Source organism: Puma concolor, chromosome F2 (assembly GCF_028749965.1).
Source record: "Puma concolor isolate L17-30 chromosome F2, mPumCon1.1.hap2, whole genome shotgun sequence".
Lineage (NCBI taxonomy): Eukaryota > Metazoa > Chordata > Mammalia > Carnivora > Felidae > Puma > Puma concolor.
Genome location: NC_141684.1, coordinates 31,449,717 through 31,476,213, shown reverse-complemented (window position 1 = coordinate 31,476,213; position 26,497 = coordinate 31,449,717). Strand labels below are relative to the sequence as shown.

At 36.4% G+C, this 26,497-nt stretch overlaps 1 long non-coding RNA gene across 1 annotated transcript in view; it reads left to right on the top strand.

Moving 5' to 3' along the window:
- Nucleotides 1-22,319, top strand: part of LOC147571907 (uncharacterized) — a 40,492-nt gene extending 18,173 nt beyond the window's left edge. The window contains exons 3-5 of the long non-coding RNA XR_015246556.1: nucleotides 15,799-15,865; nucleotides 19,621-19,752; nucleotides 20,012-22,319. This is a non-coding gene — a long non-coding RNA (uncharacterized LOC147571907). The remainder of the gene's footprint in view (nucleotides 1-15,798; nucleotides 15,866-19,620; nucleotides 19,753-20,011) is intronic.
- The last annotated feature ends 4,178 nt before the right edge of the window (nucleotides 22,320-26,497 follow it).

Sequence of the window (26,497 nt, the reverse complement as noted above, 5' to 3'; positions counted from 1 at the left end):
CCTACACAGAGAAATAGGCACTTAGACAAAATAAGAAGACAGAGAAATTTATCCCAAAGAACAGGACAAGACCAGGGCCAGAGATCTAAGCAAAACGTATAAGTAACATGCCTCATGGAGTATTCTTTTTAATTTTTTTTAATGTTTGTTTATTTTTGAGAGGGATAGAGCGTGAGCATTGGGGGTGGGGGGACAGAAAGAGAGGGAGATGCAGAATTTGAAGTAGGCTCCAGGCTCTGAGCTGTCAGCACAGAACCTGACATGGGGCTCAAACCCATAAACTGAGAGATCATGACCTGAGCCAAAGTCAGATGCCCAATCAACAGAGCCACCCAGGCACTCCACCTCATGGAGTATGATAACATATTGAAAGCAATGATCGTAAGGATACTTACTGGAATTGAGAAAAAAGTGGAAGACACAAGTGAGACCCTTAACAAAGACATAAGGAATAACAGCAGAGATAAAAGGCTCAGTAAATGAAATGAGAAACATGCTTGATGGAATGAAGAACAGGCTAGAAGCACAGAGGAAAAAATCATGTAGAAGACAGAGTAATAGAAAGTAATAAGGCTGAACAAGAGACAAAAAAATTGTGCCAAAGAATAGACTTAGGGAACTCTGACTCCATCAAGTGTAATATTCATAATATAGGAATCCCAGAAGGAAAGAAGGGACAGAAAGTATATTTAAAGAAATAATAGCCAAAAAGTTCCTTAATTTGGGGAAGGAAACAGATATTCAGATCCAGGAGTCCAGAGAATCCCCATAAAAATCAACAAAAGCAGATCCACACCAAGACATATTGTAATTAAATTTGAAAAATATAGTGATGAAGAAAACATTTTAACAGTAGCAAGACAAAAGAAGATACTACATACAAGGGATCCTCCATAAGACTAGCAGGAGAATTTTCAGCAGAAACTTTCCAAGCCAGAAGGGAGTGACATGATATATTCAAGGTGCTGTATGGGAAAAATCTGCAGTCAAGAATATCTATCCAGAAAGGTCATCATTCAGAATAGAAGGAGAGAGAGAGTTTCCCAGACAAACAAAAACTAGAGGAATTCATGACCACTAAACTAGCCCTGAATGAAATATTAAAGAGGATTGGTTGAGTGGAAAGAACAGACCAAAAGTGATAGTATAAATGTAGGAAACACAAAAGAAGTAAACATGAATATTTATGTAAAATATCAGTCAAGGAGCAACAAAATAAAATGATGTAAAATATGATAACATATACATAAAACATGGGGAGGAGAGGAATAAAGAATGTGTTCAAACTTAAATGACCATCAACTTAATTTAGACTGCTATATGCAGAAGAGGTTATATACAAACCTATAGGTAACCATATTTCAAAAGCCACTAATATATATGCAAAGAATGAAGAGAAAGAAATCCAAATATATCACTAACGGAAATCAGCCAACCATGAAAGAAAGACAAAAAAGGATCAAAGAAAAATCTTCAAAAACAACCACAAAACAAATAACAAAATAACAATAGACACATATCAGTAATTACTTCGGGGGTGCCTGGGTGGCTCAGTTGGTTAAGCATCTAACTTCAGCCTAGGTCATAATCTTACCATTCCAGAGTTTGAGCCCTGCGTCAGGCTCTGTGCTGACAGCTCAGAGCCTGGAGCTTGTTTCAGATTCTGTGTCTCCCTCTCTTCCTCTGCCCCTCCCCACTCACACTCTGTCTCTATCTTTCAAAAATAAACATTAAAAAAAATTACTTTGAACGGAAATGAAAGAAACACTCCAATCAAAAGACAGAGGGTGACACAACGGATAAAAAAAGACCAATGTATATGTTGCCTAAAGGAGACTCATTTTAGACCTAAAGACACCAGTAGATTGAAAGTGAGGGGATAGGGAAATATCTTTCATATCAATGAATGTCAAAAGAAAGCTGGTGTAGCAATACTTATGTTGTACAAAATAGACTTTAAAACAAAGACTGTAACAAGGACAAAGAAGGACTCCATCTAATCATAAAGCAGACAAATTCAACAAGAAAACGTAACAATTATAAGTATTTATGCACCAAACATAGAAGCACCCAAATACATAAAATAATAACAAAATCACTAATCCATAATAATACAATAATAAGGGACTTGAATATCCCACTCACAACAATGGAGAAATCATCAAAACAGAAAATCAAGAAAACAATGGCTTTGAAGGACACGCTGGAAGACATGGATTTAACGGATATATTAAGAACATTCCACCCTAAAACAGCAGAATACACATTTTTTTTTCACATACAGAAAATTCTCCAGAATAGATCACATATTAGGCCTTAAAACAAGCCTCAACAAATTCAAGAAGATGTAAGTTATACCATGCATTTTTTCTGACCACAGTACTATGAAACTAGAAGTTGATCCCCCCAAAAAAACTGGAAAGAACAAAGATACATGGAGGTTAAATAACATACTACTAAACAAAAATTGGGTTAACTAGGAAATTAACGAATAAAAAGTACATGGAAACAAATGAAAACAAAATGGCCCAAAACCTTTGGGATGCAGCAAAAGCTGTTGTAAGAGGGAAATTTATAGCAATATAAGCCTATCTCAAGAAGCAAGAAAAATCTCAAACCTAACCTACACCTAAAGGAGCTAGAAAAAGAACAAATAAAACCTAAAACTGGCAGAAGTAAATAATAAAGATTAGAGCAGAAATAAATGACATGGAAACTAAAAACAAAACAAAACCCTAATAGAACAGATCAGTGAAACCAGGAGCTGATACTTTGGGGGAAAAAATCAGTAAAATTGATAAACCTCTAGCCATATTTACCAACCAAAAAAGACAAAGACTCAAATAAATAAAATCACATGTGAGAGAGGAAAAATAACAACCAATACCACAGAAATACAAATAATTATAAGAGAATCTTAGGAATAACTACATGCCAACAAAGTGGACAACCTGGAAGAAACGGATAAATTCCTAGAAACACATAAACTGCCAAAACTGAAACATGAAGAAATATAACATTTGAACAGACTGATAACCAATAAGACATTGAATCAGTAATCAAAAACTCCCAACAAAGTCTACGACCAGATGGCTTCATAAGTGAATGCTACCAAACATTTAAAGAAGAATTAATAGCTATTCTTCTCAAACTATTCCAAAAACTGAAATGGAAAGAAAAGTTCACAGTTAATTCTATGACAACAGCATTATCCTATTATTAAAACCAGATAAAGACACCACTAAACACTAAAAAAAAAAAAAAAAAAAAGAGAAGTATTGGCCAATATTCCCGATGAACATAGATGCAAAAATCTTCAACAAAATACTAGGAAACTGAATCCAACAATACATTAAAAAAAATCATTCACCACAATTCTGTGGGATTTATTCCTGTGTTGCAAGTATGGTTCAATATTTTCAAATGAACATGATACACATCACATTAATAAAAGAAAACATAAGGATATGTGATACTTTCAATAGATGCAGAAAAAGCACTTAACAAAGTATGACATTCATTCATGATAAAAACCTTCAACAAAGTATATTTAGAGGGGACATACCTTAAGACAATAAAGGCCATATATGAAAAACCCACAGCTAATATCATACTCAACAGGGAAAAAAATGACAGCCTTTCTCTAAAGATCAGGAAAAAGATAAGGATATCCACTCTTACCACTTTTATTCAACATAGTACTGAAAGTCCTAGCCACAGCAGTCAACAACAAAAAGAAATAAAAGTCATCCAAATCAGTAAGGGAGAAGTAAAACTTTCACAGATGATATGATACTACAAATAGAAAACCCAAAAGACTCCACTGAAAAACTGCTAGAACTTATCAACAAATTCAGTAAAGTCACAGATACAAAATAAACATAAAGAAATCTGCTGCATTTCCATACACTAGCAATGAAGCAGCAGAAAGAGAAATTAAGAAAACTATCCCATTTATAATCTCCCTTTTAATTTATACAGATATCAAATATAATAAGATACCTAGGATGAAACCTAATCAAAGAGGTGAAAGCCCTCTTCTCTGAAAAATATAAAACACTGATGAAGAAAATTGAAAATGATGCAAATGGGAAAACATTCCATGCTCATGGATTCAAAGAACAAATATTGTTAAAATGTCTATACTACCCAAAGCAATCTACACACTTAATGCAATCCCTATCAAAATACCAGGAGCATTTTTCACAGAACTAAAACAATCTTAAAATTGCCAAAGCAATCTTGAAAAAGAAAAGCAAAGTTGGAGGCATAATAATTCTGAACTTCAAGTTATATTACAAAGCTGTGGTAATCAAAACAGTATGGTGCTACAATACGTCACAGATCAATAGAACGGAATTGAACATCCAGATGTAAACCCACAACTATATGGTCAATTCATTTTCGACAAAGCAGGAAAGGATATCCAATGGGAAAAAGACAGTCTCTTCAGCAAATGGTGTTGGGAAAACTAGATAGCACCATGCAAAAGAAATAAACTGGACCACTTTCTTACACATACACAAAAATAAATTCAAAATTGCTTAAAGACCTAAATGTTAGACTGGAAACCTTAAATATCCTAAAAGAGTACACAGACAGTAACTTCTTTGACATCAGCTAAACCAACTTTTTTCTAGATGTGTCTCCTGAGGCTGGAGAAACAAAAGCAAAAATAAACTATTGGGATTACATCAAAATAAAAAGCTTCTGCCCAGTGAAGGCAATAATCAAAACTAAAAGGCAATCAATGAAATGGGAGAAGATACTTGCAAATGGCATATCCAATAAAGGGTTAGTACACAAAATATATAAAGAACTTATAAAACTCAATACCTAAACACCAAATAATCTAGTTAAAAATGGACAGAACACAGAAACAGACATTTCTCCAAAAAAGACATATAGAGAGCCAAGAGATACATAAAAAGATGTTTATCATTACTTACTATCAGGGAAATGCAAATCAAAACTATAAGGAGATATCACCTCACACCTGTCTCAATGTCTAAAATCAACAACACAGAGACAATAGGTGTTGGTGAGGATGTGGAGATAAAGGAACAATTGTGTTGGTGGGGATGCAAGCTACTGCCCCCACTATGGAAAACAGTATGAATATTCCTCAAAAAGATAAAAAATAGAACTACAAGGGCAGCTGGATGGCTCAGTCGGTTAAGCCTGTGACTGTTGATTTTAGCTTAGGTCACGATCTCATGGTTCCTGAGTTTGAGCCCTGCATCGGGCTCTGCACTGACAGTGCAAAACCTGCTTGGGGTTCTCTCTCTGGGATTCCTTCTCTCTCTTCCCCTCCCCTGCTTGCATGCTCTCTCTTTCTCTCAAATCCTTAGCTTAAAAATAAAAATAGAACTACTTATGATCCAGTAATTGTGTCACTGGGTATTTACCCAAAGAATACAAAAACACTAATTCAAAGGGATACGTGGACCCTTGTTTATAGAAGTATCATTTACAATAGCCAAGATATAGAAGCAGCCCAAGTGTCCATTGATACACACACACAGGAATATTATTCAACCATATAAAAGAACGGTATCTTGCCATTTGCAATGACATGGATGGAGTCAGAGAGTATAATGCTAAGCAAAATAAGTCAGAGAAAGACAAGTACCGTATGATTTCACTCTTATGTGGAATTTAAGAAACAAATGAGCAAAGGGGAAAAAAGAGCCAAATCAAGAAATACCTTCTTAGTTATAGACAACAAACTGATGATTACCAGAGGGAAGGTGGATGGGTTAAGTAGGTGATGGGAATTAAGGAGTGCACTTATTATGATGAGCACCAGATGATGTATGGAATTGTTGAATCATATTGTACACCTGAAACTAATAACACTGTATGTTATCTAACTGGAAATAAAATTTTTAAAAGTCAAAATAAATTTCTCTTAAAAAAATTCTATAACTGTGGTGATGGATGTTAACTAGACCTGCAGTGGTAATCATTTCACAGCATATACAAATATCTAATTATCCTGCTGTATATCCAAAACTAATATAATATTGTACATCAGTTATATCTTATAAAAATTAAATTAAAAATGAGTAAAGGATATATAATGGGGAAAGAATACTCTCTTCAATAAATGATGTTGGGGAAACTAGGCAGCCACATGCAAAAAATGAAACAGGACCCCTATCTTTTTTTTTTTAAATGTTTGTTTATTTTTGAGAGGGGGGAGGGGCAGAGAAAGAGGGAGACAGAATCTGAAGCAGGCTCTAGGCTCCTATCTGTCAGCACACAGCCCAGTGTGGAGCTTGAACTTACAAACCGTGAGATCATGACCTGAGCTGAAGTTGGATGCTTAACTGAGCCACCCAGGCTCCCTGAAACAGAATCCCTATCTTACACTATATACAAAATTTAGCTCAGAATAGATTGAAGACTTGAATGTAAGACATGAAACCATAAAACTTCTAGAAGAAAGCATAGGTGGTAAGCTCCTTAATAAAGGTCTTGGTGATGATTTTTTGGGTTTGACACCAAATGCAAAGGCAGCAAAGGAAAAAAAAACACAGGTGGGAACTACATCAAACTAAAAGCTTCTAAGAAAACCAAACTAAACTAAAAGCTTCTGCACAAAAAAGGAAATCATCTCTTTCATCAACAAAATGAAAAGGCAACCTACAGAATGGGAAAAAATATTTGCAAACCATATATCTGATAATGGATAGATCCAACATATATAAAAACTCATATAATTAAATACCAAAAAAAAAATTAAAAATGGGCAGAGGATCTGAATAAATATTTTTCTAAAGAAAACATACAAATGTCAAACAGGTATGTGAAAAAGTGCTCAACATCACAAATCAGGGGAATGCAAATCAAAACCACAATGAGGTATCACCTCACATCTGTTAGGCTATTATGAAAAATACAAGAAGTAACAAGAGTTGACAATGATATGGAGGAAAGGGAATCTTTCTGCATTGTTGATAGTAATGTGAATTGGTGCAGCCACTATGGAAAACAGTATGCAGGTCCCCCCAAAAATTAAAAATAGAACTACCATATGATCCAGCAATTTTAGTTATTTGTCCAAAAGAATCAAAAACAATACCTCAAACACACCTATACTTTTACATTCACTAAAGCATATTTACAACAGGCAAGACATGAGAACAATGTAAATGTCCATTGGTGGATAAATGGATAAAAAAATGTCCCATATGTATTCAGTGGAATATTATTAAGCCATAAAAGAAACTTTGCCATCTGCAACAACATGGATGGAGCTTGAGAATATTATGCTAATTGAAGTCAGTCAGAGAGTGACAAATATTGCGGGATATCACTTATTTGTGAAATTAAATAGAAAGCCAAACTCATAAAGAGAATAGATTGATTGTTGCCATGGGCAAATGAGTGAAGGGAGTCAAAAGGTATAAACTACCATTTATAAAATAAATAAGTCGTGGAGGTAATGTACAACACGGTGATTATAGTTAATACTGTATTGTATATTTCAAAGCCACTAAAAGAGTAAATTTTAAATGTTTTCATTTAAGAAAAAAATATTTGGAAATATGTGTGGTGATGGATGTTGACTAGACGTACTAATGTGGTCATTTTGCAATGTATACAAACATTGAATCATTATGTTGTACAACCAAAACTAATGTTCTATGTCAGTTATATCTGAATAATATAAAATAATTTGAGTACTGGAAATTTGATTAAAAATATGATCTATATATACAATTGCCAAACCTGTTATAGTTCATTTCATTCAATTTCACCACAAACTTATACACATTATTTATAGATGAATTATGTAATTTTACATCTCCATTAGAATGATAGCGTGTCTAAAATCAAAATAGAATCTCAATTCTGGATTTCAAAATATAAGGTTATTTCTATCAGAAGTTGCTGGCAGAATCACTGGTTTCCAATAGAGTTGCAAAGGGAGCTTAGTTTATTTAGGTTTTTGAGGTTATGTTCTTTAGATGCAGAATATGACACAAGAATTCAGATGCAGATATCTTGAGGGAGAGCTCTTCAGAAAAAAATCTGTAAGAGGATGTAAGGCAGGATAATTAGGCTGAAAAGGGAAAAGAGCAGCAATCCGGTGTGTGTGCTGGGGGTGAGGCAGCTCTATCAGCTGAAGAAAGTTCCCTGGAAAAGGGGGAAAGCTATGAGTGTTTAACAGCCACACTCACAGGAGTGTGGCTCCTAGAGCTGGAGTTTGGGGACCACACATCTATTACAATAGTGAAGAAGAAACTGCAATTGGCATAACTAATAGTCGCTTCTCTCTGGTCCAATCTAAGAAGAATAAGCCATCAGCAAGAGCTGCAGAAGGTGTGAGGCTGGATGATCCCCTTTGTACCATGGAATAATCAAAACTATGGATGACTGGAGGACCAGGGCTAGGCCTTGAACAAAGGACAGTCAATCCATATGGTGGCCAATAAGCTGTGATAGGACCAGATTTAAAGGATAAGCTAGGTGATCAGCTTTCTTAGTTTGAATATTTGAAGTAGGTAGTATTGGGAGAAGTTCAAAAGTCAGAGAGGCCATAGTGATCGAATGTACAGGCTGAAGTTATGAGGGAATTAGAAACTATAAGTAAGCAGTGACCGTGAGGTAGAGAATAGGTGTAAAGACAGTATAGGGTAAGGAACCATTTGCTGGAGATGGGATGGGAAATAAAGTAGAAACATAAAAGGTAACCACACTGGTAGAGCTCCAGAACAAACAACTGCAGAGTCCTGATGTTATTTTTCTTTCATCAGATAGGAAAAGATTTCAACGAGTATAATCAGGAAACACTGGAATAGACAAATTGCCCTCTGGAGAGGGTAGATACTGTTTGCATGATCTTGCTTTGTCAAAGACTCAAAATTACCTGATATGCTTGTAAGTGGAATTGCTCTGCAGAATAGAGACAGAATTCTGGAGGCCAGAATGCTGTCAGAAGGAGAATGGTAAAGAAGGTGATTTTAAAGCAGATAGATACCTACGCAGAATTTTAAAGTTGTAAATGGTAAAATGTCCAATGTAAACCAATTTACACAGTGGTTTTTTTGGGGGGTGGGTGGGGAGTGTGATTCAACTATGAGGATGAGGGAATAGTGTACATCTGAACTACCCAATATTATTTGGTAAATGTCCTGAGAAATTGATTGAGGTGAGCAAAGATTCTAAGTGAACTCCCAGGATAAGCACTTGTCAGTCAATGAAGAATTTCCAGAGGAGAAGCCAGAGAGGCTCAAAGGTTGGGCAGGGGTTGACCTGGTGAAGAGGAGGGAAGCTCAGGTCATTGTTTTGGACAACAGTGAGAAGGGTTCAATTTGCCAGTTTTGAATCAGACTCTTTATAGTGTTCTTTTTGAATCTAAGATCTTGGACATTCTGATCTTCCTCAGCAGGTGGGAGAGAGGCATGGATGGCCTTGGCCAAAGTTTACTAAGGGGAGTTATTTCCATAATGCTGTGAGGTTTCTGAAACAGTGATAAGTAGGGAGATCAAACCTGATTAGGTTATCACAGCTCATCCCTTCTCCCTCACAAGAATATTCTTTGAGAGGTATTAAGTATACAAATTTTAAAGTCAAACAGAATAGCAAACTCTCCAGAAATGGCTAGATCATCTTTACCATTTAAACTATGAACTATTTGACCAAGAAAACAATTTGTGAAGATGGGGTGGGTACACTGAGATAAGTTCATCATGAGCCCTCATTGTTTTGTGTGGTGATATGTGTGAGTGTCAAATTCTATGGTAGAGAACATTTAACATGAATTTAGCAGAAACATCTCAATAATTAGTGACTACTTAGCTATGAAATTCTTGAATTTCTCTTGGAAACATTTTTGAAAGCTATTACATATCTTTCTTCCACCCTACTTTCTGAAGAATATCTAAGAGATAATTTCACACCTTTTGGTACTAGCCATGCTAATCTTAGCCAATCAGAGTCTTTAATTTTGATTGGAATATTTCCCACAGTTCCCACTGTGTATTGTCAAAACTAAAATGGAGGTGGGGGGGTGAGTTAAATAGGTGATGGGGATGAAGGAGTGCATTGTTCTGATGAGCACTGGGTGGTGTATGGAAGCGTTGAATCACTATACTGTACACTTGGAACTAATATTACACTGTGTGTTCACTGAAATTTACATTCAAATCTTAAAAATTTAAAAAATCATTGGGGCGCCTGGGTGGCGCAGTCGGTTGAGCGTCCGACTTCAGCCAGGTCAGGATCTCGCGGTCCGGTGAGTTCGAGCCCCGCGTCAGGCTCTGGGCTGATGGCTCAGAGCCTGGAGCCTGTTTCTGATTCTGTGTCTCCCTCTCTCTCTGCCCCTCCCCCGTTCATGCTCGGTCTCTCTCTGTCCCAAAAATAAATAAAAAAACGAAGAAAAAAAATTAAAAAAAAAATTTAAAAAATCATTTAAAAATTAAAAAAGAGAGGGAAATACAACCAGTGCAAGAAAAAGTATTAGTCAGTTTAAGGCCAGAACTTAAATGGAATGCTTCTAAAAATCAAAAGTGTCCCCTTAATGTGATAATATGTATTTACAAACAGGGTTTTGTGGTTGATGTCATCAACCGCTTGGTAAAATATTGCCAATAACATTATTGCCATAAAAATTGGAAAGTTGATTAGTAGGTTACTTAAAACTGTCATCTTAGCCTTTAGAGGATTTATTTAAACCTAATTTTAAAACTTTCTTAATATTTATTTTTACAGAAGTTAACTTAGAAATTTAAGATTAGAAAACAGTTTCAAATGAGTGCTGCTGAAACTAATATGTGGGTATGTGGCTTTTGTCCAAAGTGGTCATTTTTCCCTCAAGGCCAATTTATCATTGATGAAACATCTGTCCAAAACCATTCATGTGTGTTTTGAAAAACTACGATCAATCAACTCTGTTTGGATAGGCAACTATTGCTTTCTAAGTAACGATGGATGATGATAGGTGAATATATTTTTTGGTTTAACTTTAATGTCTGTTTTTCTGAAACTGGAAAAATATCAGGATGGTATTTTGTACTTGTGCCTTATCTCACAATTAAGTTCTTATTGGAAACTCAGAAAAGGAAACAAAGTATTTAGAAGTCTTATGAAACATTTTATTTTGTGCTAATGGCACTTTCTTGTGGAACTATTTGAATATATGGCCAAGGATGGAATTGGATGTTTATAAGAGCAAATTACTGAAATTTTTTTTCTATTTTGAAACCCTTCTTTTTCTTTAATAAGGCACCAAAACCATGATGTCATTTTACTATTTGAGGGTCTACATACTCCATTTTCCATCTCCCATATCTTCCCCTTCCCATTTCTAGCCACAGACATACATAAGGTATACTGTGCTATATTTACAGGAGCTGAAATTTTTAGTCTTTGCTGATAAAGGATAAATAATAAATTTAAATCTCTAGAAAGAGATATATACTATAGGTTAAGCTTTATACTTAACCGTTTGTTCATTTATTCACTAAACAATAATTGAACATCTGCTCTCAGGCACATTTTGTATTACACTATAATTAGTTGTTTAATGATCTCATACCAGACTGTGAGAACTTCTATCTCAGTGGCCGGATTAATGAGTAACATTTAGTACATTTTGTATGCATACATGTCAAACAATTGACTATGAGGATTCAGTATGATTAAAAAAAAAAGAAGGGTAATGGGAAAGAGACACCTGAAATTTATTCACCTTGTAATGTATGTTAGATATTTTGTGAATCACTTCACTTACATTATCGTTTTTGTTTTATTCAACTTTTACAGTTAACCTTTGAGGAAATATAAAGGTAAGTAGAATCAGGCAGAGTTAGTATCCTGCTCAATGACAGTGGGCTGGTAAATTAGAGCTGGAAGTTGAGCTCATGTCCGTATGATCTGAGCCCATGTGCTTAGATTGCACAGCTGGCTACCACACAGAAACCCTCACTACTCCTACCAGGCTAAATGAGAAAACAAACAAACAAACAACACCAAAATAAAGTCTTACCACTGTATTACATTAAAAAGAAGTGTAGGGGAGCCTGGGTGGCTCAGTCAGTTAAGCATCAAGCTCTTGGTTTCAGCTCAGGTCATGATTTCATGGCTCATGAGATCAAATCCCATGACTTATGAGCCCCATGGGTTTCTCTCTCTACCCTTCTTATGTGTGCACTCTCTTGCCCTCTCTTTCAAAAAAATAACAATAGAAAAGTTCTAGTCAATTAAAAAGTATGTAAAACATATATTTGAATAGTAAATATAGGAAGGTAAGAAAATATTTTTATAGTTGATAGCTTTGGATACTAAGAAGAGTCAAAAGACTCAATTATTCAAATTTAAGTGAAAGTGACCAGTAAAAAATTCATTCAATAAATATGTGAAGTTAGTATTCTAAATACTAGGGATACAATGAGGAACAAGAGAGATAAAAGTACTGCTTTCACTGAGCTTACATTCTTAAGGGAGGAGACAAATAATGATATTTATTCTAGCATTAATGTATATGTAATGCTTATATGCCACATACTCATTTCTCTAAGTGCTTTTGTTCCTCTCTTTCTCTCTCTCTCTCACAAACATGTTTAAAACCCATGACTAAACAGCTCTGTGAGGTAGATTCTATTTTATGCTTATTTTAAAGATGTGGAAAATTCATCATAGAAAGGTAAGGAAGTCACCCAGAGTCATAACAGTGCGTGGTTTCAATGAGACATGGGAAACTAGTTTCAAATCTATGCAGTTCATGCTATTTGTTTTTTTTTTTTTTTTAAATTTTTTAATGTTTATTTAATTTGCGGGGCAGGGCGGGGGGGCAGTGCAGAGAGAGAAACACAGAATCCGAAGCAGGCTTCAGGCTCTGAGCTGTCAGTGCAGAGCCCAACGTGGAGCTTGAACTCACAAGCTGTGAGGTCATGACCTGAGCTGAAGTCAGACACTTAACCAACCAGGCCACCCAGGCTCCCCACCTATTTCAGGTTTGATTAGTGATATGAAGAAAAAGAAAGCAGAATAAGAGGAAAGAGAAATGGCAGGGGTGATGATTTATTAAGGGTGTTGAACAAAAGCTTTGGGATGAGATGGCATTTAAAAGAGACCTGATAGAAGTAATTATTTAGCCATGATGTTATCTTAGCAGGAAAAAAAAATCCAAAAAAGTAGAAATGATAGATGCAGAAATCCTGCAGTTGGAGCACACTTGATATGTTTTTTTCCTCCACACTTGTATTGTTCTACATATAACAAGGAGTCCAGTGTAAATAAGTAAGGGAGAGAATGGAAATATGGTCGTATAGTTACCTATGTGCCATGATATGGGATTTTTATTTATTTAAAAAAAAATTTTTTTTAACGTTTATTTATTTTTGAGACAGAAAGAGACACAGCATGAACGGGGGAGGGGCAGAGAGAGAGGGAGACACATAATCGGAAGCAGGCTCCAGGCTCTGAGCCATCAGCCCAGAGCCCTACGCAGGGCTTGAACTCGCGGACCACGAGATTGTGACCTGAGCTGAAGTCGGAAGCTTAACCGACTGAGCCACCCAGGCGCCCCGATATGGGATTTTTAGACTATGCATGGACTTTGGATTATGAGCATAGATCTGATATAATCTAAAAATTTGGAAACTTTATAAAGATTAGACTGTGAACTTACAAGATTGGAGACAGAGTGATTACTTATGAGGCTTTTATAATTTGTCCATGATAAGAGTTCTTGGGCCAGTTGGTAGGAAGTGGATAAATTTTTTATGTATTTTGAAAGAAGAACCAGTAAGATTTACTGATAGATTGGCTCTTTCAATGTAGGAGAATGAAGAATCAGGATGATTCCACACTTGTTGTCTTGTGTAATTGGATGAATAGTTGCCATTCAGTAAGAAAGGAAATACCAGGGGGAAAACTATATGGGGGGTAAGAAGAATCAACAATTTTGTTTTGAATTTTAAGCTTTTGATGCCAAATAACATCTAAGTAGGGATGTTAACTAGGTAGTTGCATATATGAGTCTGAAGACAGGGGCTATGGCTACACATTTGGGAATCATCAAGTTATGAATGATTTTAAGATTGAGGGACTGGATGAGCTCACTTAAGGATGGAGTATAAATTGAGAAGAGGTCTGAGGATTGAGTTTATAAGGCATTCTGACATTAAGAAGTTGGTGCAATGAGAAAAGTCTAGCAAAAGATCTTAGGGAAAAAATGGCTAATGAAGTAGGAGGAGACTTAAGTACTTTTTGTTTTAAAAGTCAAGAAGAAAGTTTTTGGTAGAGGGAATCATTAATATTATTAATTGTTACCAGATTAGATAGGTTGGAGACTGATGGTTGGGTTTATTGATGAGGTCACTAGTGAACTTGTCAAGAGCAATTTTTGTCCAGTGGTGGCAATGAAAGCCCATTTGAGAGGAGTCCAAGAGAGAGTGGGAAGAGAAGAGATGGAGAGAATAGGTATTGTGAATTTCTCTCTAAAGGCAACTTATGGGATAAGGTAAAATTAAGGCTGAGTTTTTATAGATACTAGAGATATTACAACATGTTTGCATGTTTACAGGAAGAGTCGGTAGAGAGGGAAAATTGGTAATATAGGACAAAGAGGGCCATTCGCTGGACTGAGATTCTTCAGTGGACAGGAAAGCATGAAATTTAATGAACAAGTTGAGTATTTGGTTCAATAGGATGTATATTTTGGCCACTGTAACAGGAAAGGTGCAGAGTATAGGAATTCAAGTGTAAAGCATTGATATGAAAGTGGGTTGATGCCAATGTTTTCTTTTGATTGTTTCCATTTCTATGTTAAATAAGACACAGAATCATTTACTGAGGATGATGAAGAAAGATGCTGTGGATTGTATTCCCCCTGCCCCAAATTCATATGATGAAGCCCTGACTCCCAGTGTGATGGTATTTGGAGATGGGACCTGAGTGGAAATTAGGTTAGATGAGGTCATGGGATAGGGCCCTCATAATGAGCTTAGTGTCCTTATGGGAAGAGATGTCAGGTAGCTTGCTTCATCTCTCCCTGCCATACAAGTGCACAGTGAGAAGGTAGCCATCTGCAAGCCAGAAGGGAGCTCTTATCAAGGAATCAAAGTGGCCAGCACCTTGACCTAGGACTTGCCAGTCTCTAGAACTGTGAGAACTCCACTCAGGAGAGGAGGTGCTGGAGATGTGAAAAATTATATAATAGTAAGTTTGAAAGGCAGCAATGACGGCTAAAGTAGGAAGTCAAAGTTGATCTGTTTAACATGTTTTTGAGTTTTATTCTAGCTATAAATCAGCTACTTCAGTGCTGAGAGAGCAGTGTGTTGGATAACTAGGTTTGAGTTACTATGATGTATGATGGGGGGAAAGGAGACAAAGGCATTAAGGTATTCACAACCATATCGTAAACATATTGTATAGAGACCACACCATATGTAGAGATCACAGTGGCGATTATAAATAATTAAGAGTATAAGACTTATAATAGTAGGAGTAGTCTATTATAGTAGTAGCCTATTATAAATATTAGAAGTACAGACCACTCATAATCTATTAAATAAATTCTGTTGAGAGATGTGGTGGCTTTGTAACATTCACTTTGACTAGACTGAACTGCCTTTCTCAGAATTCTCTGTAGATTTCCAATTATAGTGGGCCACTAGAGACATTTTTACAGGCTATTTGAGAGATGGAAGTTAAACAGAAACATTGGTGTTTCTCAACACAGAGGCACTGGTGCGATCTCAAACTTTGGTGTGACACAGTAGCTGGGTCTGCAGCTTTACCACCTTTGCCTGGATCCTTCTTTAACTCTGCTATTCCTCACAGGTGTGCATTTCTCTCTGTGATGAAGGACACCAGCTTTCTATGTAGGACACCCATATCAAGATCACAGGTGATGAGAATTGGCATAAGTTTTGTCCTTTCCTCATGGCTTCCAGCTCCTGCTTGTAGGTTCCTGCTTGTCCTCTCTCTTCCCAATGTTATATCCATCTTCTCTTCCCAACTTCCCTCCCTGTGAACTTCAAGCTCTAGCATCAGAGGAAAGAAAGCAGACTTACAGACACTGCTTAGGCAGCTCTCATAATTGCATAAGACCCAATTCTGGTAACAAATGCCTTATATACAGTGGTTCCTGCCTCTCTGATGAAATTCTGAGAAGAGATTATGAAGTAGGTATTAAACAAATGGAGGGACATATTTATAAACTGGTAAGATTAACTATTATATAGGCGTCGATTCTCCAAATTCATTTGTGAATTTGACAGTCCTGATAAGAATCCAGCTGGATGTATATGTCTTAGAACTTCAAATGTCAATATGAATACTTTAACAGTAAGTATGTGACAGAACACAAAAAGCAGCCAGGTTCTGTGCTATACCTCAAAACGTTATACAATTAAGCTGTGTGAAATGTCAAATATCATCAACTATGAACCAAGATTTTCATTTCAGGAATTAAGTAGAATGAAATTATAGCTCTAGCTTGTACATGTATGGGACTTTATGTGTGAGACGCTTGTTGTTGAAGTTCTACACACCCATATCTACACCTTTCCCCCCACCAGCTCATTTAATCATAACAGTCCTAATGAGGTAGATACTTTTCCTATTTTTCAGGCAAATAATTAAAGCACAGAAACATTAAGGACCTTGCACAGGGTCACACCAGAAAGTAACACTAAAGTCACATCAGAGATTAATAGAGTCAGAACTTCCATCTGACACCAGCCACTTGCTTTTTCTAATATGGGTGTGAACTCTGCTCTTTGAGAACCTTACCCTGGAAAAGCAAAGGCAGGCTGTGGGGTACATCAATATCTATAAGGTTTCTTGAGAGGAAGGCAGAAGTTATTTATCTTGTAACTAACTGAATGCACCTGGACCATAAAAGATGGAGAAAATCAGCTCCATGAACAGAGCTAAGTAAGAACAATTGACTTTCATTATTCTTGAGGGTTGCTGAGTTGTTGAAATACAACTGACACGGTAGCCCAGGGATAGACTATAGAGTGAAACATGTTATGGAGCAAGAATCAAGAATCAAGTTGTTTAATATCCTGACTTTATGAGAGGGGCATTTTAGTGTGCACCCACATAAGAAGACACCTTCAGCTCATTGTCATGCCAAGGTGGATCACCTCAATTGCGATCAGCAATCAAAAAGAGACAGGGAGAGGTCATATTGTTCCAGGCCCATAAATGTGTGGTCTCATGGTCAAAGGATGAGGCAGCAACAATGGCTAGAACAAACTCTGCCTCTGGGGAGTAGGAAATGGTTGCTGTGTGTTTGGGTGGGAGGAAAGGATTTGGAAAATTACTAATTTACATAAAAGGATTTATAAGGTTTCAAACTCTTTATGTGCATAAAGGTCTCTGCGTTTTCAAAGATGCACTGCAAAGCACAATGAGGTCCAATTCTTCCTCTATCAAATTAGCAAAAATGCAAATGAGCCTGGGATGAAAACACTGGTAAATGTACCAAGGAATGTTCTAGTTATTGCCGGAGGCAGTTATTCAGTATGACCTTTCTGGATAGCAGTTTATCAATATGTATGAAGAGTCTTAAGAAACATAGTGTCCTCTAAATAGTAATTCCACCCCTGAGTATCTGCCATAATAAAGTAATCCCAAATATTGAAAAGAGATTTATATTCTAAGATTAATACTCTAGCATTAAAATTGTGAAAACTAGAAACAGAATGTCCAATCATAATGAAAGAATTAAATAAACCATGGTACATTCACTTATTAAAATATTATGTAAAATAAATATATTTACAAAGATTATGTAAAAACATGGAAATGCTAATGGAGTAATAAATAAAAAGAATACAGAAAACCATATATATAATTATATATGTTTCAGGTGTACATATTTTTGTCAAAGGCTTAGAAAACCAAAACTGTTAGAATAAATAGTTGAAGAAAAATTGATGATTTCTGCCCCTTTGTTTCTACTTGTCTGAATTTTCAGGTCTGTTAATGAGTATGTTTTGAATGAAAAAAAAAGTTAAATGCAATAATAGCATAGCAGTGTCAGTTTAATCATCAGAAAGAAAAAGATTCTGTAATAAACAAGCCTGAGCCCCTCAAGCTCATCCTGATTAAAACCAAAGAGGAGTTCCAAGACTTGAAAAATGTCCTTTAGCGTTCTATTGTAGCTGTTATAGGAATAGCTTTCAAAGGGAAGCTCATAATAGAACCTAAAGAAATAAATGTTCTGAAGATGAAACAGAGCTTGGTTTATTTGGAATCAGTTGGCTCAGATACTGTTCTGATTAACCTGCATGGGCAAGATGGAATTTAACTTGAATATTTGGTTATATTGCATCCATCTTGCCTATTCCACTGGAAAAAAAAAAAAAAAAAAAACACCCTAAATACTGTACTGGGAAAGGATGGGGGTGGCAAGTGAGGAGAAATTTTTGTCAAATGTGTTTTAGATTAGAGACCCTTCTAGACTATAGCTTCGAGGTGGAATTAGTCATTGGCACATATGCGCCTTTTCAAAACTGTTTCTGGTGAAGAAGCAAAGGTGTGTGTTTGTGCCAGGTTTTTTCAGCTTCTCTCGCTTTGCTATGTTGTCACTTGAACTGAGATTTGAAGTAGGAGATGGCAGTCAGGGCTCCTAGTTTGTGACCCACTTCACAGGATTATTTTTTCTTTTTAAATTTCTTCAGAAGAACTGGTTGCTATTAGTGCATAGTTTTTCAGAAATGTTTAAAAGCACAATAGATAGCATTTTGGGGTTACTGACCTAAAATTAGGGTTTTAGCATATTTTAGAGAAAAAAAAATCCTGCCTTTTGCAACAACATGGAAGGACCTTGAGGGCATTGCACTAAGTAAAATAAGTCAGAGAAAGACAAATGCTATGTAATATCACTTATATGTGGAATGTATTTAAACAAACCCAAACAAACTCATAGATACAGAGAATGTATTGATGGTTGTTACAGGTGGTGGGTGGGCACAAAATAGGTGTAAGAAGCCAAAAGATATAAGCTTTCAGTTATAAAATAAGTAAATCCTGGGGATGGAATGTACAGCATGAGAGCTATAGCTAACAACACTGTGTTATGTATTTGGAAGTTGCTAAGAGAGTAGATCTTAAAAGTTCTCAAGGTGGGGCACACTGGGGTGGCTCAGTTGGTTGAACCTCTGACTTCAGCCCAGGCCATGATCTCATGGTTCGTGATAGCCCAGAGTCTGCTTCAGATTCTCTGTCTGTCTGTCTCTCTCTCTCTCTCTCTCTCTCTCTCTCTCTCTCTGCTCTTCCCCCATTCGTACACATGAGTGTGAGTGCTCTCACAAATAAACATTAAAAAAATTTTTTGAAAAGTTCTCAAAGGGAAACAAATTTTAACTATGTGTCATGATGAATGCTAACTAAACTTGTTGTGGTAATCATTGTGCAATATGTACATATATCAAATCATGTTGTACACCTAATGTTAATACAATGTTATATGCTAATTATATCTCAATTCTAAAAAAAGATAAGAAATTAGAAAACCCAAAATAAGTAATACTTTTGGATATATAAATCTGAGTTATACTGATAGACTCACAAGATACTATATATAAATACTACATATAATTTTACTTTTGTTTAAAAGTATCCCTTTCCCTTCTTTTCCAAATGTAGCATTAGTTATTCTTTATTGTGAAATACAACAGGATAACTACTAAGCATCTTGGACATTTGCAAATTTTAAGAGATAGACACAGGTGAATGGATCAGGCTTCTACGTTTTTGCTCTTCTTGTACTATGTTCAGGTGAGAATTGTATTATGGGAATTTGTACATTCTGTCTGTGGTGACACTATCTACTATTTTTATTTTCGGAGTTGACAGCTGCCTTCAGCATTGTGCAATGTTTGGCTAGCATTACATTTTGGCTATGGCTGTGTCAGGAGTTTCTTGTGTTATACATTATGGCAATAGATTTTGTTATTGATTCCAGATATGTTTATATATCTTTCTTGTTCTCAGTTTCTGGAGGTTAATCTGTCTAGCATTGTTCCTTTTCTTGCAGAAAGGAATCTGGGAATCCTTGAGAGTTGGATAAAACTGGCACAAAAAATGGAAAAAAAAACACTGAATGAAATCTTTGGAAAAAAAACAAACCCTACAAATCGACTCAAAGTAAAACCTTTCTTAGGTCTGAAAAAACCTCAGACAAGTTTAGAAGCATTTTTATGTACAGTGTCTTTATCTTTCTGCTGACTTTCAGAAGTAAAAACAAAGACAGACAAAACCCACAAAAGACAAAAACACAAACAAAATAAAACAAAAAACAACTCAACGATATGTTCTTAAATGCACAAAATGGTAATTAGGCTTTCGAATTGAAACTGGCTCTTCATGTGGCCAGCAAGGGAACAGCGTGGCCAAAGTGGACAGTACAGCAGCCGGCAGCATCTTTCCTGGTTAATCAATGTGATGGACAGGTGGACATAGATGGATTTTCCTTGAAAGTTGTTCCAGCCAAACTGGTTTTCATAGAAAGGGCTCTATTTTAATCTTTGTTCCAATATAACCACTATATATCAGATATAATCTAAACTGTGTTATTTGTAATTCATATTGCTTCTTTAAACTTTTAGTTGAGCCGAGATTGTTTCTGTCCACCAGATTAAAACTTATCGGGTCCCAAAATGTTTATGTTCACCGTACAGTAATGCAGTTACTTTAAGAGATAAGACAGTGTTCGTGCAAAATGCAAAAATAATCAGTGTACGATATTAATTAGCACTTTGAGTTTTAATCCAGAGTAAGGGGCCCAGGCCTGTAGATAGTAGGTTCGGGCATTTGAGGAGGAGAAAGAGAAGCTTATCGGTAACGTTTCTGGGCTGGACTTGTCCAGCTGTAGTTTTGGACCATGCCAAGGTTAAAGAGGAAGGAGGGAACAAGGGAAATAAGGAAGGGAAATTCTTTGCTGGCTGGTGGCTGGTATCTTCATAAGCTGGTTTCTCACTCTGGCCCTGGTGGGTGTTTGTAGCTGATACTTTCTTCTGTGGGTACTATGAAGACCCTCTCAGTAGCCCTTTTTAGTGGCAGCTCTCACAGCACATGAGAACATCTCTCCTTCTGACCTCAGCCCTAGTGTGGAGATATCCCCATCCTGGTTCTACACCAAGTCGTTTCATGCTCCAAACCAGCTCTTTCCCCTACAGCCCACATTTGGTCCATGGGCATCAAACATATCTTGGCTTTTACTAATGGAAGTATAATTCCTTTGCAAATAGAACCACGTTGTCTCTTTGTTTTCCTGAAATAGGCCACTCTAATTTTCTCAGTCCATGGTATCTCTCAGTTATGGAGAGGATTAGGTCCCTCTAGGGTCTCTGGCTGAAACCCTTACTCTTCATTGAGATCGTGAATGACAAACTCCTCTCTTTTCCCCTTGGGGACTGGAGGTGAGGCTCAAGCCCAGCTTTTTCCATAGAAACATTCCCCCAAATATATTTTTCATTCTCTAAATGCTTTGCCCCCCTTTTTATAATCTTGATCTGATTGAATGGTCCAAGGAGCGTGGAACCAGTTTTTGTACATTCTTTTTGTGCATTCTACATTTTGTCTGTCACCTAGCTTTGATACACATCACCTGTTGTATTTTGTTGCATGGACCAAAACCCCAGTTAACACTCTGTTACACTGATGTGAACTCCAATGGTAGTCCCCTTGCTTAGATCTTAGCCTAAGATTGCCAGAGAAAATGGATAACCATTTAAATTTAGGTTTCAGATAAATGGTGAATAATTTCTTTGTGTGTGTATGTCAATTGCTATTGGAGATATGTGTAAACTAAAAAAGTGTTCATCTGAAATTCAAATGTAACTGGGCACCTGGAATTTTATTTGCAAAGTCTGGTAGCCTTCTCTTAGTTAAAACTGCTTAAAGCAACTTAAATAGATTTTGATTAACATTTTATTATCTGCAGGGCTGTATATATGTACTTATGTCTCTCATGTCCAATCTGGATAATTAGATGTAACCTGTGCTGGAAGCCTAAAATAACTGTCCAGCAAATCTGTTTTGACTACAACATGGTTCTGTTTCTGTCCGTGTCGAGATTTGACATCTTCCTGGTGACAAATCGGTCTTTTAGCTACACATGTGTAATTAATCTTGAGGGTGAAGATGGTTTCCCATCAGCCATGTTCAGGCCTAGCTCGGGGAGGGTTATAATAGGATGAAAAGAATTGTAGTACAGAGAATAAGCTGTTTGTCCTGTTATTAAACACTTCACTGCTTGTAGTTAACGATTTATTCTTCAACTCATAAATACTTGTTATTTGTAATATGTCTTGTAAGCACTTCAAAATATATCCTATTAAGGCCATCTGATTCCACTGTTGATATTATTAGGCATCATGCTATGACCCTGCTTTTAATGATAAACAAATGGGTTGAGCAGTGAGGTACAAAAATCAGAGCGAGAAAGCAATTTACCAAACCAAGTTTTCTGTTCGACATTTTTAGTTCATAGCATGAAGTTAATTTAATGGCATCATCTTTGTGAGAAGCAGTCATTTTGTAGTTTTATGTGTTCTTGAGATCCTGGCTTGGTGGTAGATGGAGAGACAGAGGTTTTTCCACTGTGAGATCTCTGAAGCATGTTTAGAGTATAGAGTGTCTGAGAGGAGTGGGGGTATGTGTTTCATCAAAGATGGGATCCTCCTTAGCTGAGAATTCTGAGATTGTAGCAGAGGATATGATGGTGGAAGAAGAGAATTATGGAAACTACCTGAGTGAAGCTTTAAATATATAACAAGTGTTTCTGATTATAGATGATAAAATAGTGGATTATTATTCTTTCTTTGCCTGAAAGTTTATAGCATTACCACTGTAATAGTTCACTAGTTTAGTTTATTTCTAAGTTTAAAAAGAATGAGGTCTCTGTGAAGATTATCTTGTATTTGTGAGAAAATACAAGAAGTATATAAGGAACCACCTTAAAAGAAGCTAATGTGAAAAAAAACCCATAAATCATTAACATAACCTGGTTATCTTATACCACCAAAAATTCAATATGAGCTAATGATATGACGTCAGTGGATAAAATATTAATGTAGTCTTGGTCTGCAATAGTGGAAGTATACTGGTGTGACCATCTTTGAGCTCACTTTTCAGGTATTAACAGAAAATGTATACAGATGCTTAATGCTCATGTGAGGAAGAGAAGACTTAAGTGGGACATTCTAGCTGTCTTCCAATATTCAGAATGTTCCCTCATGTAGAAGATGGATGGAGTATACTTGCAGAGCATAACCTTAGCATCAATGAACAGAATTCACCAGGAGACACATGTCAGCCTAGCTAGCTAACAAAAAGAGTGATCTAAAAAGGAAACTGGCTTCTCTTTTTGGTAGCCAATGGACTATTGAGAAAGAACACTGAAAGCTCAGATGATCACCTTTCAAAACTATAGAAAAAACAATAGGTGGTTTAAGTTCTTTCCAACTTTATGATTTCATGATTCTAGATATTCTCATGGAACATGTTATTAATTAAAATGTGTAAAGTACTTGCTATCTTCAGTCACTGTCCTAAGGATATGCAGTCATTCATTTATTCAGAAAATATTAACTCACTATGGGTACCAGGCATTGTTAAAGACCCCAATTTTTGCCTTCCTAGAGTGATATTCTAAATAGCAGAAATAAAAACTTTATATAGTAAGTGGAAAAAGTGATACATGTTCAAGTTAAAAATGTAACCAGGAAATAGGATGGAGAGTCCTAAGGGAGGATTTGCCATTTTAAATGGGGAAGGCTTTGTTGAGAAGATTATATGTGAGTAAAGATTTGAAGGGGGTAAGGAAACAAACCATAGGAATATCTAAGGGAAGAATGATCCATGAAGAGGAAACAGGAAGTGCAAAGGCCCTAAAGCAAGACTTGCCTTTCGTTCTGAACAACTGGGACACCTGTGTGGCTGGAGACAAGAGGCACAGGCGAGAGGAATAGGAGTTGAGGTCAGAGAGATACGAGGGATCAGCTTTTGTAGGGACATTTAGGTCTTGGTTGAGAATCTGCTTTTTCCTCTGTCCAAGATGGGCAGCCACTGAAGGATTTTGGCAGGGAGTGACGTGATGGTTTACTGTGCAATTTGCCGAGAACAGATTGTAGGGAACAAGGGATACAGTTAAGGAGGCTGTTGCAATAATCCTGGAGCAAGAGGATGGCAGCTGGTCCCAAGATGGTCTCAGTAGAGATGGAAAGAAGTGGTCAGACCCTGCATTTATTTTGAAGGTAGAGATAGCAAAATTTGCTGGCAGATTGGATGTAGTGTGAGAGGAAAGAGGGATTAGGATGAAATCAAGGACTTGGATATGAGCACATGGAAGGACTGAATTGGCATGAAATGAGATGGAGAAGACCGTGACGCTTTGGATAGGGTGGGAGGGATATCGTCAGCTCTCCAGGAATTACCCCTTTAACTGTCTTAAAACACTTTGAGGCCAGGACACCTAGGTGGCTCAGTTGGTGAAGTGTTGGACTTCGGCTCAGGTCATCATCTCATGGTTAGTGAGTTTGGAACCGCATTGGGCTCTGTGCTGACAGCTCAGAGCCTGGAGCCTGCTTCAGATTCTTTGTCTCCCTCTCTCGCTCTCTGCCCTCCCCCACTCTCACTCTGTCTCTCCCCTCTCAAAAATAAACATTTAAAAAAATTTAAAAAAACACTTTGAGGCTATCATCTCCACTCCACAGAAGACCAAACTGAAATAGAGGTTAGGGGACTGGGCAACATTCGAAGTGAAGCCAAGATCTGAACACAGGTGCCTAACCCAGGACTTGTCCTCTTAACAACTGTATTGTGATATATAATTAGCCTGGTTACAACATGGCCCCAGTGAGCAGATGGCATAGGCTTAGTAACATAAAACACTAGGGATTTATCGGAATCTGTGAGGAGGAAACAGAAGGTATAGGAAAGGAAGAGCCTGAAACTCTACCTTCTCTATATAAACAAGGACTCCTCTCTCACTGCTCATTATTGGGGAAGAAAAGTATTTTGAGTTAAGAGAGTTTTCTCTGGTTAGCTAATTGTTGAAGTTTTTAAAAATCCTAATTTTTCTAATATGGCATTGATTTTGTGTCATTTATCTAAATTGAGCACAGTGGTACTTTCCTCCCATTTAAACAGTTTTGCTTTCATTTTTAATCATTCTGGCTATCAATTTTCATCATGATAAAGGATGTTTAAATTTTGTATTATATACTTAGCCATCTTCCCTTTTTATGAATATTAAAGAATTTGAAAAGTATAGCAAAGTATTAACATAAACAAGGTCACACTAAGAGATAATCACAGTATTTTAGTACATTTGCTTTTAATGAATTTCCATTTAGTATACTTAGTACTCATATTTACAGATGTTATATATGATGGATATTACACTATATACATAGCTTTGTATTATGCTTTTTCACTAACATGAGTTTCCTATCCTATTAAATTCTTTGTAAATATAATGTCTATTCATAATTCTTTTAAGCACCCCCCTGACCTCTAATCTGTAGTGTCTTTTTAAAAAGAGTTTTCCTAATACTGTTAGTGTTTCCCAAATACAACCATTGGTGTTTAGAATGAAAACATATTATGGCGATTGTGCAGTCTGTGATATGCCTGTTAGGCTGTTCTCTCTAAAATAGTCACTGGTGAGAGAAAAAGCTTGAACTGATAAAGTCACTTCACTAGAGATCTATGTTCCAAGCTCTTTGAAAATTTGAGTTGTTATCCCTTTTTTTCATATCAGTAAACTTTGTCAGAGACAACTCTTTTAAAAGCAGGCAAAGAAGTGATGTGCCCCATGCCAATATTTGTAATTTTTTTAGTTTCCTTGGAACTTTTATAGGAAACAATAAATATAAGCCTCTCCAAGTAACAATGTGAACTTCAATTTTATTTTAATGATTCTTCTCCATTAAGTGGTGCTTAAATGTTTAATGTTTTTCAGGGATTAAAAGCTAAGCTATTGGCACAGTCTGTGATGAACAAACGGGGATACAACCGAAAACTACAAGTTTGGGGATTAAATATGCTAAATGCTCTGGAAGTATCCTTCTATGTTTTCTTATTTTTAATGAATATATTCTAATATTCATCTCTTTTTATAAACCAACTGTGGGGTGCCTGGGTGGCTCATCTGTTAAGCGTGTGACTTTGGCTCCCCATATCAGGCTCTGAGCTGTTAGCTAACAGCCTGAAGTTGTCTTTTGATTGTGTCTCTCTCTCTCTGCCCCTCACCGGCTGCTCACACTCTCTCTCAAAAATAAACAAACATTTAAAAAAATGTTTTAAGTGTTAAAAAAACAACTGCAATAACTTAGTGATCAAACGATGATGATGGTATGTGCCTACTTTATTTTTTACCTATAAACAAATAAATTTAAATTTCAACAAATTTCATGAAGTATTTGTGGTAGCTTATACTTGGGGTCAAGTTTATAAAATCCAAAAAGTAAGTCTTAACTTTTTAACTTGATTAAACAAAGAGGAACATAGTAGCAAA